Source organism: Schistocerca cancellata, chromosome 3, assembly GCF_023864275.1.
Source record: "Schistocerca cancellata isolate TAMUIC-IGC-003103 chromosome 3, iqSchCanc2.1, whole genome shotgun sequence".
NCBI classification, from domain to species: domain Eukaryota; kingdom Metazoa; phylum Arthropoda; class Insecta; order Orthoptera; family Acrididae; genus Schistocerca; species Schistocerca cancellata.
In genome coordinates, this window is record NC_064628.1 from 943,100,445 (window position 1) to 943,120,272 (window position 19,828).

Here is a 19,828-nt window from a genome sequence, read left to right on the forward strand (position 1 = left end):
GGCCAAATGGACGTACGTGAAGCCCGCATGAGTACCACAAAGACGTCCAAGACTCTCCTTTACTGCCCTCTTTTACAACCCTAGACGGCGTTAAATTCCAGCACGATAATGCAGCCTGACATAAATCTTGCGGTACAATGACTTGGCTTCGGGAAAATAACATCGATCTTCTGAACTGGCCTGCCCAATCATCAGACCTGACCCCCATACAGCATTTATGAGGTTGATTGAAGCGAAAAGTGAGGCGACACACAGTTAATTGAAAAGAAGAATTGAAAGATCGCCTGCGCCTTTAGTGGAACACGAGAAGTGCCAAAGATTGTAAAAGGCTAGTGTACTCTCGACCAAAAAGAATTTCTGCTGTAATGTGGGCAAAATGTCGGCCCACGAAATACTGATTTTGTGTTACGAATAAAAATTATAACCTCGAACAAATTGTTTCTATTCATTTAATTCTCTTTTGTTCCACAATACGCGAAGTTACTTAGTGTACTCAATAATTTTGGCCAAGAGTGTACATTACTATAAGCATGTTGTACGTTACACCAAGTATAGAATACAAAAAGGCAGTTAATTTTCATTCCTGAGAAGTACGACAATAAAGACAAATTTCAGGATGGAAGATTTAAACTATGAGCAGTAGCAGCATTGCACGTGAGGGAAAAGGTGAAAGGGCAGGAGACAGAGGAACGTGATGAAACATAATTAATGAGCGCAAGGATCCAACTGACTGAGAAACGAGAAAGGAAAGTAGCTTGAATGGGAGAAAATATGAGCATTTGCTTGAATGGTGGACGTGGGGAACAATTGGCCACATGATTCAATTACGGGGGAAACGTTAGGAGGGTAACAGAACGGCGTACGTCAGATTCCTATTAAAAGCAGCAGGGCTGTGATTACTGTGCAAGGCGGACAGCAGTAACAGAGAAGCGGTTTGTGATTGTCTTAATTTTATGAATGGGAACAGCTGGGGTACTGAGTAAGTGAGACCTTTTGTTACAATTATGAGCTGCCAGCCACTAATATCAAAGGGGCACCACTGGGGTGGGGCGAACACGCACCAAGGAGCCGACGAGGTGATGACGTGTTCAAGTAGACGGAGTTCGCATGTGGAACGCCAACAAGCCTTAGTGGCTGGCTGTAATAGTAATAAAGTAGGTTTGGCCGAAAGAATAAATGCGCAAGTTCGCATGTCACATCCTGCTCACGTTTCCATACTTCTAAAGGGCTTACAGTAACGAAAGTCTTCTACATCTACATCTACATCCATACTCCGCAAGCCACCTGACGGTGTGTGGCGGAGGGTACTTTGAGTACCTCTATCGGTTCTCCCTTCTATTCCAGTCTCGTATCGTTCGTGGAAAGAAGGATTGTCGGAATGCCTCTGTGTGGGCTCTAATCTCTCTGATTTTATCCTCATGGTCTCTTCGCGAGATATACGTAGGAGGGAGCAATATACTGCTTGACTCTTCGGTGAAGGTATGTTCTCGAAACTTTGACAAAAGCCCGTACCGAGCTACTGAGCGTCTCTCCTGCAGAGTCTTCCACTGGAGTTTATCTATCATCTCCGTAACGCTTTCGCGATTACTAAACGATCCTGTAACGAAACGCGCTGCTCTCCGTTGGATCTTCTGTATATCTTCTATCAACCCTATCTGGTACGGATCCCACACTGTCTGTGGTGACTGTGTTTCCCGTTTAGATGAGACTAGTACCCAAAATTACATCCATGTTCTTCCCTTTTTCCTGATAGGGTACTCTAATACCTTCGATAATAACAAGAATCAGTTTGTTCGCGGAACTCAGAACGTGTTAATTTCTCATGGGATACTAAAATTACCTGAGATTTTTTCTACTTTATTTAAGTCAGAGTCTTGCACGCTTCTTATTACTGAAGGCACATAATCATTTATCTGGACGAAGGCAGTACTAATATCCTTACCTCAGGCATTTCGGTAAAACTGAAGGTCCTCGGCAGCAAGATGATGTTACAGGAGGACAGTCATTGAGATACGAGGAGAAGAAAAGTGGTCCCAGAGCTGAAAACCAATGTGAATAGTGTTGTCCCTAGATTTTGCAGGCAATAATGGAAACCATTATGCATTCCGACGGACTTGGGCAATTCCAGCAGAACAATGCGACACCCCACACGTCCAGAATTGCTACAGAATGGCTCCAGGAATAGTCCTCTGTGTTTAAAGACTTCCGCTGACGACCAGACTCCCCAGAACATTTTTGAGCATATCTGGTACGGCCTGGAACCTGCTGTTCAGAAGAGATCTCCACCCCCTCGTACTCCGACGGATTTATGGACAGTCCTGCAAGAGTCATGGAGTCAGTTCCCTCCAGCGCTACTTCAGACATTAGTCGAGTGCATGCCACGTCGTGCTGCGGCGCTTCTGCGTGCTCGAGTGGGCTCTACATGATATTACGCAGGTGTATCAGTTTCTTTGACTCTTAATTGTAGTACCATACACATTAACGGAAGTGGGTTTCGTAAGGAGGGACGCTGATAGGTCGTATCGACTCAGATATCGACGCAGGAAATGTTCGAAGCATGTTTCGAGGTGTGTTGCGACGGACGGGTGAAACCGGCCAATTGTACCCACAAACAAAATGACCAAAGAGGAAATGACCTAAGAGAACGAACAACTGCAAGGACTTACGATCTGGAAGAAGATCAGATGCTCGGGTGCACGATAAACTTCCTGCCAGCATGTGGTTTTCAAGCGAAATGTGTGTCGCGCAGAATACAGTGTGCGAAGGCAATATGGGATTCACGTGTATATACCTCAGTTCAGTTCGATGTTTACTTTCTGCTGACTACTCTTGAGCCGTAATGAGCTGCGTGTAACTTCCTCACTTCACTGCCGGCATACATTACTCTTCTCAGTTGAAGCGTCTTTCATCCGAGACTCGGTAGTCACAGTAATCAGGCGATGCCCGCCAAATACACTCCTCGCCATTAAAATTGCTACATCAAGAAGAAATGCAGATGATAAACGGGTATTCATTGGACAAATATATTATATTAAAACTGACATGTGATTACATTTTCACCAAATTTGGGTGCATAGATCCTGAGAAATCAGTACCCACAACAACCACCTCTAGCCGTAATAACGGCCTTGATACCCTTGGGCATTGAGTCAAACAGAGCTTGGATGGCGTGTACAGGTACAGCTGCCCATGCAGCTTCAACACGATACCGCAGTTCATCAAGAGTAGTGACTGGCGTATTGTGACGAGCCAGTTGCTCGGCCACCATTGACCAGACGTTTTCATTTGGTGGGAGATCTGGAGAATGTGCTGGCCAGGGCAGCAGTCGAACATTTTCTGTATCCAGAAAGGCCCGTGCAGGACCTGCTACATGCGGTCGTGCATTATCCTGCTGAAATGTAGGGTTTCGCAGAGATCGAATGAAGGGTAGAGCCACGGGTCGTAATACATCTTAAATGTAACCACCACTGTTCAAAGTGCCGTCAGTGCAAACAAGAGGTGACCGAGACGTGTAACGAATGGCACCCCATACCATCACGCCGGGTGATACGCCAGTATGGCGATGACGAATACACGCTTCCAATGTGCGTTCACAGCGATGTCGCCAAAGACGGATGCGACCATCATGATGCTGTAAACAGAACCTGGATTCATCCGAAAAAATGACGTTTTGCCGTTCGTGCACCCAGATTCGTCGTTGAGTACACCATCGCAGGCGCTCCTGTCTGTGATGCAGCGTCAAGGGTAACCGCAGCCATGGTCTCCGAGCTGATAGTCCATGCTGCTACAAACGTCGTCGAACTGTTCGTGCATATAGTTGTTGTCTTGCAAACGTCCCCATCTGTTGACTCAGGGATCCAGTCGTAGTTGCACGATCCGTTACAGCCATGCGGATAAGATGCCTGTCATCTCGACTGCTAGTGATACGAGGCCGTTGGGATCCAGCACGGCGTTCCGTATTACCCTCCTGAACCCACCGATTCCATATTCTGCTAACAGTCATTGGATCTGGACCAACGCGAGCAGCAATGTCGCGATACGATAAACCGCAATCGCGATAGGCTACAATCTGACCTTTATCAAAGTCGGAAACGTGATGGTACGCATTTCTCCTCCTTACATGAGGCATCACAACAACGTTTCACCAGGCAACGCCGGTCAACTGCTGTTTATGTATGAGAAATCGGTTGGAAACTTTCCTCGTGTCAGTACGCTGTAGGTGTCGCCACCGGTGCCAACCTTGTGTGAATGCTCTGAAAAGCTAATCATTTGCATATCATAGCATCTTCTTCCCGTCGGTTAAATTGCGCGTCTGTCGCACGTCATCTTCGTGGTGTAGTAATTTTAACGGCCAGTAGTGTAGTTAAGAAAAGCCAGGAATACGCACTTGCTGCGAATTAGTTGGGCGACGTAGCCTCCGATAATTTAATCGGGCCGTGTTTGCTTCTTGCTGGCTTGACTACAGCAGAGTATGCTATGTCTCTAGGGGCTTATGGCCCCCACGCCCACTATCTTCAACTGTTGTTGAGCTATTTATCCGACATGCCGTTCGTGTTCGTATGTAGTTGCAATATGATGAAACCACAACCCACTTTGAACACCTTGCCCTCGAATCACTGTATCCGACATTCCCCGAAATTCGCCGGGTCGTTCACTTGACCCGAACCCACTTATTTCTTCTCGTGGAATCATTAATAGGTGTTGCCGACGACAAGCCTATCCAGATTTAATATCTTCTTCTGGCAAGAGCTTACGCTGTCTGTGGTTCAAACCCGTCTCCAGCCATTCGTGATTTCCCTAAATCGATTCAGGCAAGTGTCGGGTTGGTTCCTTTGAAAGGGCGCAGCCGATTTCCTTCCCATTCTTCCTTAATCCGAGCTTGTGCTCCCTCTCTAATGACCTCGATGTCGACGGGACGTTTAATACTAATCTCTTTCTCCTCCACAACATAAAACTGTCCCCGAAAATATGTCATGCGCCTTAAGACAGGCAACCGAACTTACAAAATGCTCCCCAAGGGGCGGAAGATGTAAGTTGAGTTGCCTGTCTTAAGGGGCATGACATATTTTCAGGGCCACGTTTACTTTGTCCACTGCGTAAATTTCTGTAAACTAGACAACAGTTCAGTTAAGTAAAGATGACGAAGAGAAATGGCGTGTCGTTTTGTTGAAAGAATTTCTGTGAGGTCGTTTGGAATTCCTTTCGGAAGACGACAGAATTCCTAAATTAGGACGACTAACATGCAAAATATAATAGATTTTTCTTTATCACCATCTTCACTTATCTGTCACAGCAATATAGTCTTACTGTGTTCGGTCGGATTGACTGTAGTGAGTTTCGCAACGTCTTTTAAAAATAACGTCAACGACTGTCTGAATTCCAACTGAATTATTGGTTTCATATTTCAGTGTAAGAGCTGCTAAATTTATTTGTACTCCACATCTATGTTGCATTCTGCAAAACGCTGAACAGTGTGTGTCGACGACATAAGGTGTACCAAAATTATTTACCCTCCTTCCATTTACGGAATAAATAATTTTCAGCACCTCGCTATTCCAAGTTTATTGCAGTGAAGTATATTAGTTCACGTGTAAATGCTGTCAATGCACATTTGAATGTTTTGTAGAATGCTACAAGCAATGTGTAAATTAGTTTGAGAATGATAATATCGGTACCCTGAATAGACTTGCGATGACTCGAGTAGTAACGTCCAAGGTATTTTTGGTAAACAACTACAAGCTAAAAAAAAGACATGTAACAGACGGAGATTGGTGAGCAGATTGGACACACAGCAGAGTAATTACTCAGGTCAGGATGCACAAGGGACTGGCAAGACTCGAAATATTTCTCAAACGTTCATAAACGCTTCTACAAACGTAGAATAGAAAAGAAGCAGTAGCACGTAGGTGGGATTTGGTTACTTACCTTTAGCTGTTGACTTTTAACATTTTACTTCACTATATAACTTCAAATTATGTTGAACATTTGTTTTGCTACAAATATCTTTTGATTGTAATCTGAGCAAAAGTGGAACGTAATAAAGTACCACTTGCGCGTTAAACTATGTAGATCGAAGAGGACAGGCCTCTACCTACATAAATGAAGTACATTACATTTTTTTAAGGACTTGGGTGTGTAGTAGTTTCAGAGTTCCTTGACGCGAGCGTTTTTCATTCGCTTGTGTATATCGTCCACAGTATTAAACAAATGTCTTTCGAAATGGATGGGGAATTGCTGCTCATGATTTTCTTTTGAAGGCTTGCACTACAATACTGCTACAGCAAGAGTATGGCCGACTCTATGGCTTTAGCACAATCGATAAGAAGTGCCAGTTGTACACGATATTAAATAGGACGCAAGATAAGTAAAGTGAATAGCAAGGACACTATCAATAAAACATTTCAACTGCAAGAGAAGTTAAATGTGATCTCAGATAAATACAGAAGTCGTTGAGAAGTTAAGAGAATGGCAAAGACACTACATATAAAATATGGAAACTGCGAGAAATTAAATAGGATGCCAGATAAAGTTTAGAGATTGTTGCAGTACAAGAAAAACTCTTAGCACCTTATCTTTCACGGTTGACAACGCCACAATATCTGACATTTCCCAAACGACATAGTCGATGTAATCGGCTTCTCTGTGAGAAAACGCTACTGTTACAGTTAATGAATAACGCAGGCAAGTTTTTCTTTCTAGCCACACCGAATGCGGTAAAAGCATTGCAGCGACAGTATCTGAGAGTGATATGGCGTTGCAGTAGGGGAGGACTTATTACGTGGAGGACAGTATATGTGAGAACACACACGGTGTATACGGATCAGTTTGTCAGTGTGGTGTGGCTGATTCTGCGACCGCACGGTGGAACCCGCAGCAGGAGCCACCGGAAGCTGTCTCCGGCATTTTCTATTGTTTACGTTGTTGTGACACGTGATGTTGCGTTTTTTTGCAACGTTTGTAAAGTTTACGAGTTCTACATACTTACGTGCTCTCTAATACAGTAAAACTATCTGGACGATATTGCCATTACTTCAGTTACAGAGTTTTATGGTGAGTAAAATTCAGCATATTTTGAAAGCAAGTTACATAACGTGTGGACGAGTAAGCTGTACATCTTAGGTCGTGCACCGTCTTGTACCTTAACATGTAAGGACGTGACATTTGCAAATTACCTGGGTTTCATTCATATCTTAAAATTTTACCTGCCTTGAAAAGAGAAATTTATTTTGCCTGCCAACAGCTTTTGTTACAAAATGCTTTTAACTTGTAATTGGTTTTTGGTAATACTTCCTTTTAATTTGATTTACCTTGCTAGTTATCGGTGTGTAGTAGATTAATAATGTAGCACATACACTATTAAATACAGCATTATCAACTAAAGACATAAAGTCTGAAAATGAGCCAGTGATCATATTTTGTCACTTTATTTTACAGGTCCGTCTTGATCACACAGACTTTTACCTATCACTATTACCGGTTACGGCTACTGCCATCTTCAGAACTGTTACAAACAAAAATATTATGTAACAAAGTTCAGATTTGCTTTATAGATTTAGCGTCAGCAAACTTAACTTAGTTAGTTACATATTATTTTTGTTTGTAAAAGATCGGAGATGGCAGTAGCCGAAACCGGTAGTAGTGATAAGTAAAAGCCGGCCGGAGTGGCCGAGCGGTTAAAGGCGCTACAGTCTGGAACAACACGACCGCTACGGCCGCAGGTTCGAATCCTGCCTCGGGCATGGATGTGTGTGATGTTCTTAGGTTAGTTAGGTTTAAGTAGTTCTAAGTTCTAGGGGACTGATGACCTCAGCTCTTAAGTCCCATAGTGCTCACAGCCATTTGAACCATTTTGATAAGTAAAAGTTTGTGTGTTCAAGACGGACCTGTAAAGTAAAATGCAGCATTGACAACATTTTCTCGATTTCAGTACCTTTAAATTTGAATAGAATAATTGTTGCAGGTACATGACTATATTGTTCTATGAAAAACCTTTTAACATTTGGAAAACATCGGCCGGCCGGAGTGGCCGTGCAGTTCTAGGCGCTTCAGTCTGGAACCGCGCGACCGGTACGTCGCAGGTTGGAATCCTGTCTCGGGCATGGATGTGTGTAATGTCCTTAGGTTAGTTAGGGTTAAGTAGTTCTAAGTTCTAGGGGACTGATGACCTCAGCTCTTAAGTCCCATAGTGCTCACAGCCATTTGAACCATTTTGATAAGTAAAAGTTTGTGTGTTCAAGACGGACCTGTAAAGTAAAATGCAGCATTGACAACATTTTCTCGATTTCAGTACCTTTAAATTTGAATAGAATAATTGTTGCAGGTACATGACTATATTGTTCTATGGAAAACCTTTTAACATTTGGAAAACATCGGCCGGCCGGAGTGGCCGTGTGGTTCTAGGCGCTTCAGTCTGGAACCGCGCGACCGGTACGTCGCAGGTTGGAATCCTGTCTCGGGCATGGATGTGTGTGATGTCCTTAGGTTAGTTAGGGTTAAGTAGTTCTAAGTTCTAGGGGACTGATGACCTCAGCTGTTAAGTCCCATAGTGGTCAGAGCCATTTGAACCATTTGCAGAACATTACTTTTGCGCAGAAATTTTTGTAATTTCAGAAAAAATTGCACCACACGTAAAGTGAACTCTGTCATTTCAAATTGTAATAAGTAAATATGTTGGACTTCTATTACAGATCTGGCTATAAGCGAATGTCTGCAAAATATTCCATTGTGCAACAGTCTGTCCTGCTCTGTTCTCTCTGACGAATATGTCGCTACCCTCATCACTCTTAAACATTGGCGCGACTGCTAGAAGCGATGTAAGACTTTGCGACCAGGTGATATTTATGGGCATTTGGGAAACACCAGAGTTCAATCATTATGATGGTTCTAGAGACTTTTATCCATTCTGATAACGACAATACATGCAGTACATTCTTGACTTCCTATCTGGAGCACTGGTCGTTTCCTTGTTATCTTAATTAAATCGCAGTTACTGGAGAACTGACAAATTCGAAACACAAGCTGACGAGGTATGTAGAAGGCTGAAATGTTTGTTAAAATTTCTGAGGTCTTCCTTTGCATTTACAGGTCTAAGGGTCAGACGAACATTGCCAGATAGAGATGTACATGAAGCAATAGGTACATACTGCTGTAATTCATTCCCTTATGACGAACATACAAATCTACTTATTTCGTTCCAAAATTTTTTGCTAAAGGGTGATCCACTATTTGTAAGTACGTTATGAAACTCAGGAGGCGCAGACACACGTACAGAATGAATGCGCAAATTCATATAATTGTAAATCAGACGTAAAAAAAGAGTCGTGAAAACTTAATTACAAAGAGATTGTTAATTTGCACAATTTAGATGCATCACACAAAATTCAGTCGACATAAACATAATGGTGATATAAACGTAGCAGCAGTGCGCCAGTAGAAGGTGAACGAAAGCGCGGAACGCGCCCGTGCACGGGTAAAGTTTAAAAACAGACTGGTTGGTGTATTTATACAAGTAATCTAGCAGTTGCTAAATAATCCAAGTCTTCTGCGTCTGTTGATTTTTACATGTATCATCAAATAAATCCGTACACCTTTTCACATTTTCTCGTTCCGCATCTTGGTAAAATGCAAGAGACCAGCTCTTCTGACAATGGCAGGTATTTTTCAAAACGTCTTAGAGAAGCGACGTCAGAAAGTTCCGTCATTTGAGTAAAAAAGAAATACCTTCAATGGGGAAGCACGTCTCACTGAAGCCCTTTTACTGCCTACGCTCGTAGTTTACAAAGTGCCCTGGCATTCATGAATAATTACGGAAGTTTTCCACTCGCTTTTACGCGAAGTTTACAAGTTTACGAAGTGAAGTAGATAAATAAAAGCCACTCGAACAGTTGAGGGTTAGGAGCAATCGAAGAAGTCGGCTTAACACCGATTCATAAGGCTAATTATGTAGCCGTTGGTGTGGTTCTCCAATATACTCAATAAATATAGTAGCCAGTCATTAAATGTAACGTCCATCATCGCTACGCAGGTTTCATCTTTATGTACGAATATCTCCAGTTTCCTTTAGTTCTCCGTTTGCACCGTATTTGATCCTAGATCCAGCTTTACAGTGAAAAATTAAACAATTATAGAGAGAGTGTACAGGTGAAGTAAAACACGGAAATTGCCCGGTTCGTGATACGGATGGTAAAATTGTCGTTATTCAGGTGGGAACCCGTGAAGAGAAATTCTTTAGGTTGTGTCTTGGGGAATCAAAATCTGAGACCGACTGGGATGTGATGATGGGTCAGCGTTCGATATTTTGTTGGAATGCAAAAAGAGCATGGCAGAGCGCAGAAAATTACAAAAGCTCCTCAAAATTTGCAGATTCATCGCACCTGGAGAAGTACATCGGCTACTTTGAGACTGACCGCACGCAAGCAGAGCAGTGATCTCTTCCTGGTCAGCTGCAGAGACGGATCTACGACCTCATCCGAAATTGCTCCGCCCCTTACACGAATGCTGAAACAGTGCAGGCTATTTCGAAAAGCTCGACTACGTTCCTGTTTCATCCGTTGGAATTTAAGTGCTGTACGGCCTCACATAGCCGCCTAGGGTGAACGTGCTTTTACCGATGAATAACAACAAATCTTGTCACTGGATTTTGCGCCTCTATTAATGTCATCCTGTAAACAGTATTTCTCATTGGTAGTCTTCTACTATCGTACCCTGGGCTTTCTAGAGGTCGGTTGGGTGTTGATGTCGTGAACGGCAGCACTCCACAAGATAGCATGAAAACACTGAAGCCACTTGCTAAATGCTGGTGGGCGGTTCACTCTCAAAGGTAACAGGTCGATCTGGTCATCAATTTCTGCGACTTAACAGCCGTCAGACATATAACACAGCTGATACAGTGTTCAAAGTGCCTACAGTATAAACAGCAAATATGTGATTACCACTCAGAAGGTGAGAATGTTGTACCCAAACGGTTGTGTACCTATGAAGACAGGAAGAGGAAACGAGTAACTGTAGAATCTCATGAAGGAATGCGCATGCGCAACACAGACCTCCTTCACCAGTCTCTGCTATTTTCTACGTTTTTAGTTGTTTCTAGACATGTCGTTGTTTATGTTTTGAGCAGCGTTGCGAGTTTTATACATTTAAGTTTTCTATTTTATGTTAAATCTATGTGGGACATACTGGAAGTTCTTCAGTTACAGAATTCTGTGGCAAGTAAAGTCCTGTATATTTTTAAAACTACTTGTATAGCGTGTGGACGGTTCAGCCATACTTCTTCAGTTGGGCATAGTCTTTTACCTTGAAAAAAAAAGGAAAAAAAACTGTATTTTATCATGGTACATGTGATATTTTCAAATTATCTGAGTTTAGTTAATGTGTTAACAATTAGACCAGTCTTGAAAGTGAACATTTGTTTTAGTTGCCAATAACTTCTATTTCAAAACGTAACTGGTTTTTGATAACACTTCACTTTCTTATTATTGGTTTGTAATAGAGTAATAATGGACAGATTGACAATGAAATACAGTATTAATAAGATATTGTCTACTACAACACTCCTGAATATCTTTGAATATTTTTCCCAGACATACTACAATGTTATACCTTGAAACACGATTTCACATTTGGAGAAACCGTGTTTCTCCGTAGCAGCCTTTTTTCATTTCAGAAAATGAGTACAGCTCATAAAAAGTGGATGCCACCATTTAAAAATGGAATAAAAAATTCTATTACAGAACTGGCTAGAGTCGGAAGTCTGTAAAGTGTCTGAAGATCCATCACTCTCCCCTATTATTGGGCGCAAAGTAAAATGTGGCAAACACTGAGGACAAATTGTGCGCGAATACGCGCTACAGTTTTAAAGAAAAACATCGATGCAGAAAATACGCCATCAACTTGGAACTTTCTAGAATCTTTTAGTTCTCTGTCAACTGCTCCAAGCGTCGAATGAGGCGGAGTATTTCCATTGGGGAAGCTTTCTGCGTATCATCGCGTAACGGCTCTGCTGCTGACAGCTCGATGGTCCCAAGCAAACAGTAAATCATCTCTTTCTTACTTGTGAACTCGTACAGGTCTTAGTTCTGTCGACAGCGTTACCACACAGGACACAACACAGCTGCCTAATTATGACGAGAGCAAGGGCCTGTGGTAAGATGCAGTGCATCTTGTAGGCTAATAGGAGCAATCGCTACAGAGACTAATGGCTAATGGGTTCCGTAACTAATTCGAACTACAAAAAGAACCGGAAGAAACTTCGACGTCACCGTTCTCAAGGCCGCAAGGAATATACTTCCGGGCACTTTTTTTCCCTTTAAAAGTAACAAGTTTGCCGCCACGGCCAACATACAGTTCTTTGTTGTTTTTCTCTGTAACTCTGCATACTAAGAGGACGCTGATGATGATTTCGTGTTTAGAACGCTAAATACGACAATCATCGCCGTCGTAAATGATATAAAAGGCTGTAAAGCCGTATTCATCTCAGTCGTCTTCAGATAAACAGACGTATCGACTCTGTACCCATACCTTTTCCTTCATCTACTGTTAGAGACAATGAATGCCTATTTTGGTCTTTTTCTCCTTCACTGAAGGTGCCACTGGGCAATATTTCTTTAAGAATATGGTGTATTTTGTGACGGCTGTAGTTCGTACGTTGCCCGTAATTAACAATAATATAGCTAAGACTTCCGGATGAGTATTCAGAGTCTTGTTCTTTTCCTTGTGCCTTTGTCCCGCACTTTCGCAAGGTCGGCCAGGGTACTGTTGTATTTGGCAAGGTTAATTTAAGGGGTGCCCGCATGCCCTCCCTGTCGCCACCCCAGTGGATGAGATGACGATGAAGACTACACAACACGACGACGAGGACGAGGACAGCACAACACCCAGTCCCTGAGCGGAGAAAAATCCCCCACCCAGCCTGGAATCGAACCCCGGCTCCTTTGCGCGCCATTCCGGGCACATAAGTATCGGGTCGGACGGTTTGTGTATTTACAGTGTTCATGAGAAAGTGTTTTGGCTTTTTCGCTTGACGCTTAACAGTATGACATCAGATTCCGAAGCATAAAACTGCATTTTTTTTTCAGTACTTGAGAAGTTTACTTACATTGTAACCAGCTAAGCGTTAGCCACGGATCGATGCAAAGCTGGGATCTTTCACTATCTAATTCGTTTCCAAAGTCGACTCTGTCTTACTGAATACTAGATAAAGTGGATAAAGGCAAAAAAAGAGAGAAAAAGTCGTCGCCATGCAATTCCTGGTGCATAGAAATATGGTACGGGTGCAATCGATGTTGATGTAGCCGGCCAGTGTGGCCGAGCGGTTCTAGGCGCTTCAGTCTGGAACCGCGCGCGACCGCTATGGTCGCAGGTTCGAATCCTGCCTCGGGCATGGATGTGTGTGATGTCCTTAGGTTAGTTAGGTTTTAGTAGTTCTAAGGTCTAGGGGACTGATGACCTTAGCAATTAAGTCCCATAGTGCTCAGAGCCATTTGAACCGTTAATGCATGCACGTATTCGCCAACACTCGGTGTTTCCCTGAGTGGCATACTTTGGTCACATCAGGGAAAACCGTCACCATTAGTTCCGTACAGCCTACGAAAGGAGTAACCTCCCACCCCAACCACCCCCTCGCCGCACAATTTTTAAAGTCTTTTGAAAAATATGGGCGATACTTTTAATGGTCGTGATGACCCTCGGCACTTATCCCACTAAAATCATTCTCTGTACTGATATGTACATCAAACTAATCATTGTTACTACTATACACCGCTACCGGCTCGCGAAACATCCTTTGCATCGTCATCATTTCTGGATCAACTGAGGACTGCACTACCATATGTTCAAGCATCAAAAAGGACTGGCAGTTGTTGTCCTACATCTACATATACATCTACATGACTACTCTGCAATTCACATTTAATTGCTTGGCAGAGGGTTCATCGAACCACAATCATACTATCTCTCTACCATTCCATTCCCGAACAGCACGCGGGATAAACGAACACATAAACCTTTCTGTTCGAGCTCTGATTTCTCTTATTTTATTTTCATGATCATTCCTACCTATGTAGGTTGGGCTCAACAAAATATTTTCGCATTCGGAAGAGAAAGTTGGTGACTGAAATTTCGTAAATAGATCTCGCCGCGACGAAAAACGTCTTTGCTTTAATGACTTCCATCCCAACTCGCGTATCGTATCTGCCACATTCTCTCCCCTATTACGTGATAATACAAAACGAGCTGCCCTTTTTTGCACCCTTTCGATGTCCTCCGTCAATCCCACTTGGTAAGGATCCCACACCGCGCAGCAATATTCTAACAGAGGACGAACGAGTGTAGTGTAAGCTGTCTCTTTAGTGGACTTGTTGCATCTTCTAAGTGTCCTGCCAATGAAACGCAACCTTCGGCTCGCCTTCCCCACAATATTATCTATGTGGTCTTTCCAACTGAAGTTGTTCGTAATTTTAACACCCAGTTACTTAGTTGAATTGACAGCCTCGAGAATTGTACTATTTATCGAGTAATTTAATTCCAACGGATTTCTTTTGGAACTCATGTGGATCGCCTCACACTTTTCGTTATTTAGCGTCGACTTCCACCTGCCACACCATACAGCAATCTTTTCTAAATCGCTTTGCAACTGATACTGGTCTTCGGATGACCTTACTAGACGGTAAATTACAGCACCATCTGCGAACAACCTAAGAGAACTGCTCAGATACTTGAATTTGTTTAAGGTGAGGGTGTCCACCTACTTCGCCGAAGGGGAGTAGTGTCCCACCACTAGTGACCCCGCCTAGTCCATTTTTTATGTGCTACGTTGCTCCCTTTGCATACCCGTTGTGTTTCTTCTTTCCTGAAGAACATCCTCGGTTTAGATGCAATCACAAAGTGACACAAAAAATTTGTTGTGTACGCGAGGAAAGTGGCCAATCGCAGAAAGCTCACCTATAAATGCTATTCTTATCGCAGTAGAACACAAGACATCAGAGTAGAAATTCAAGTATTCGTAAACTACAGTCGTGCTGATGGATGCTTAACTCTCATCTTGTATTTATATTATGTAAAATGATTGGCTTTTCACGAATATCATTCTTCTTTTCTTTCAAGCCAGAAGTGAAAACATTTCAGTGGCTATATTTTACTATCCTATAGCACATCAGATTGTCTGATGACGTTATTGGAAACATATTTTTTTCCATTTGCTGTTAGAAATATTTAATGGTCATTTCTTTCTTTTTGTCCGGTAACACGTAATGGTGTTGTGATATTTGTAAACAAAGGCATAAACCCATGTACATTGTACTGACACTAGATAAATTTTAAAAAAAGTTGCCAATTGAAAACAATATTGCCATGTACATGCTGGATTAAGTATTCTGAATAAATTCCAAAATTAGGAAAATGACAGAGACAGAGATAAAGTAAGAAGCAAAACGTTACCAGTCATGCATATTGTACTGTGTTAAAATAGGATTCGGTAGTAAGTAAAGTAAACTGTGTTTCAATGCAGGCCGCGACTGAAATGTGAAACTGGCTCCTCTCTCAATGCGTCCAAGTTGGTAGAATAGCAGCCACCACATACCGATCCTAATGAACAGTTGTACCACCGACAGCTGGTGTCTTGGAGAAATATCGATACCTGAGGCCATAACGAGTGAAACCATCTGATATGTAATGCAGCATATTGGCTGTGTAATGAGAAACTGTATCAACCAACAGCGTGGAAATCGAGCCTAGGGTGGGAGGAACGCACGCTGACTTTTGCGTCAGAAGCAACGCCTTCCTATCACATCATTTTTATTAAAAGATTTTATATTTGTACCAATTCGCTTTCGACACAGCCAAACGAGTCATTTAAAAGCCGCATAGAGCACGAGAGCAAGGATATATGACGAGATAAAAGAAAGAGTTCATCTGCTTAAGGGAGACGATGAAGTGTAGTGAAATTAAGTCGCGTGATGCTGAAGGAATTGGATTAGGAAATGAGACACTAAAAATGGTTGATGACTTTCGCTATTTGGGCAGTGAAACAGCTGGTAACGGCAGAACTGAAAGTTGTAGCACGAAAACGGTGTCTGAAAAAGAGGGATTTGTTAACGTGTAATAAAATTTAAGCCCAGACAAAGAGGGATTAACATTAGCTGCCAGTAGGCATTGATTTAAATCAGTGGGGAAACTGAAAATTTGTGCCACAGCAGGAATTGAACCCGGGTCTCCTGCTTACATTTTTATGTTTATTATTTTATTTTTTTACATTTTTTGCCGGGCGGTGTGACCGAGCGGTTCTGGGCGCTTCAGTGTGGAACCGCGCGACCGCTACGGTCGCAGGTTCGAGTCCTGCATAGGGCATGGATGTGTGTGATGTCCTTAGGTTAGTTAGGTTTAAGTAGTTCTAAGTTCTAGGGGACTGATGACCTCAGCTGTTGAGTCCCAAAGTGGACAGGGCCATTTGAACTATTTTTTACATTTTTTAACAAAGTCGCTACTCCACTGTTTTCTCCCTACACCTCTTCCACTTGAGGCGTTGGCCCCTATGACCCATACTGCCCCCAAAAACCTATCTGTCCTGAAACGAAAAACAGAGCTTGTGCCACCGCCACTTTCACCCTAAAAGCTAACTAGGACGGTTGTGTGTCACCACTTCAGGCCCCGACCACGAACAAAAATTAAATATGCCTCTGATTGAAAAAAGAAAAGGGAAAAGGAAAGGATATAATACTTTTGTTATATCCTATTTGTTTCATATTATTTTATATAAGCTTCTTCTGAGTTTGTCAACATCAGCCACACGGTGGGATGTCCAGGTCATCTTCGTGTTCAGCGAGGATGAAACACCCTATAGTTACCGTTGATGTCTGTCATCAGTCCACCACGTGCTTTATCATCAGTCTCTTCTCACACCCAGTACACCTTAGTGGTAATTCGTTAAAAGCGCACAATACGACACCTCATGCCGCAAAACCATGTAGTTGCTGGTTAAACAGTTGTGGGAGGGGGGGGGGGGGGGCGGGGAGCCAGGACGCGAAAGTCCAGATCGCGGAGTTCGCAGCACACCTGCCGCCAAACTCCTCACTAGGCAGATGCGCTGACCACTGCGCGATCCAGACGCAGTGGTCATCCCAACTGCAAGGATTACCCTAGCACGCCGCCCGTCAGACCATGTTCTCAACTTATACCACACACTACTGATGCACTGCTCCTCGCCCTTTATCCTCATTGCTCAGAGCATTTGTGTTCGAGCGTCGTGTGCACCCGCACTGTCGTGATCACGGACCGTCCTCGCCTTATTTATAAAGAGTGGTCCATTGATAGTGACCGGGCCAAATATCTTACGAAATAAGCGTCAAACGGAAAAACTACAACGAACGAAACTCGTCTAGCTTGAAGGGGGAAACCAGATGGCACAATGGTGGGCCCGCTAGATGGCGCCGCTATAGGTCAAACGGATATCAAATGCGTTTTTTCAAACAGGAACCCCCATTTTTTATTACATTTTCGTGTAGTACGTAAAGAAATATGACTGTTTTATTTGGACCACTACTTTCGCTTTGTGATATATGGCGCTGTAATAGTCACAAACGTACAAGTACGTGGTCTTACGTAACATTCCGCCAGTGCGGACGGTATTTGCTTCGTGATACATTATTCGTGTTGAAATGGACCGTTTACGAATTGCGAAAAAGGTCGATATCGATATTGTGATCAAAATGCCCAACGGGCGTGTGCTATGTGTTGTGGACTGGCAAGACATCCAATCCACTAGCAGGAAGCCGAATGGCATGCGTTTAAGCTCACGCAGGCTGGCGTGAGGTCTGCAACTGGACAAGGAAGTGAGACTAACAAATAACGTACGTAGCTGCTGGAATACTTAACTTTAATCCATAATTGGTAAACATCGCTCTTGACGGTACATGTTTTACAGCAGCAATAGTAACTGGTAATGGCGCCTTGCTAGGTCGTAGCAAATAACGTAGCTGAAGGCGATGCTAACTATCGTCTCGGCAAATGAGAGCGTAATTTGTCAGTGAACCATCGCTAGCAAAGTCGGCTGTACAACTGGGGCGAGTGCTAGGGAGTCTCTCTAGACCTGCCGTGTGGCGGCGCTTGGTCTGCAATCACTGATAGTGGCGACACGCGGGTCCGACGTATACTAACGGACCGCGGCCGATTTAAAGGCTACCACCTAGCAAGTGTGGTCTCTGGCGGTGACACCACACTATGTATACTGCTTGGTATCCTGGACGACATCATCCAAGTGACCGGACCGTTCGCCGGATAGTTACTTTGTTTAAGGAAACAGGAAGTGTTCAGCCACATGTGAAACGTCAGTCACGACCTGCAACAAATGATGAGGCCCAGGTAGGTGTTTTAGCTGCTGTCACGGCTAATCCGCACATCAGTAATAGACAAATAGCGCGAGAATCGATAATCTCAAAGACGTCGGTGTTGAGAATGCTACCTCAACATCGATTGCACCCGTTCCATATTTCTATCCACCCAGAATATGCATGCAGACGACTTTCAACGTCGTGTACAGTTCTGCCACTGGGCACAAGAGAAATTACGGGACGAAGCGTCATTCACCAACAGCGGTAACGTAAACCGGCATAATATGCACTATTGGGCGACGGAAAACACACGATGGCTGCGACAAGTGGAACATCAGCGACTTTGGCGGGTTAATGTATGGTGCGGCATTATAGGAGGAAGGATAATTGGCCCCCATTTAATCGATGGGAATCTAAATCGTGGAATGTATGCTGATTTCCTACGTAATGTTCGACCGATGTCACTACAAGATGTTTCACTGCATCACAGAATGGCGATGTGCTTCCAACATGATGGATGTCTGGCACATAGTTCGCTTGCGGATGAAGCGGTATTGAATAGCATATTTCATGACAGGTGGATTGATCGTCGAAGCACCATACCATGGCCCGCACGTTCACCTGATCTGACGTACCCGGATTTCTTTCTGTGCGGAAAGTTGAAGGACATTTGCTATCGTGATCCACCGACAACGCCTGACAACATGCGTCAGGGGATTGTCAATGCATGTGCGAACATTACGGAAGGCGAACTACTCGCTGTTGAGAGGAATGTCGTTACACGTATTGCCAAATGCATTGAGGTTGACGGATTTCATTTTGAGCATTTATTGCATTAATGTGGTATTTACAGGTAATCACGCTGTAACAGCATGCGTTCTCAGAAATAATAAGTTCGCAAAGGTACGTGTATTGTAATTGGAACAACCGAAATAAAACGTTCAAACGTACCTACGTTCTGTATTTTAATTTAAAAAACCTACCTGTTACCAACTGTTTGTCTAAAATTGTGAGCCATGTGTTTGTGACTATTACAGCGCCATCTATCATAAAGCGATAAAGTGGTCCAACTAAACATTCATTTTTCTTTACGTACTACACGAGTATGTAATAAAAATGGGGGTTCCTATTTTAAAAAAACGCAGTTGATATCCGTTTGACCTACGGCAGCGCAATTTAACAGGTCAACCATAGCGCCATCTGGTTTCCCCGTTCAAGCTAGACAAGTTTCGTTTTTTGTAGGTTTTCCGTTTGACGCTTATTTCGTGAGATATTTGGCCCGATCACGATCAATGGACCACCCTGTATATGTCTTGTCTGTTCTCTCGGACGTGTCTGGAAGAACAGATACAAGATATGTAATTCAGGTGAGGATGTTTCCGAAAGACGCATAGTCAAGGTGAGGACGGTAAATAATCACTCCAGGGTGGATCCACAGTATGCTCGAACCATTATAGGAATCGGCTGAATGCTGCGAGTAATGAGGATAAGAACAAGGAGCACTACAT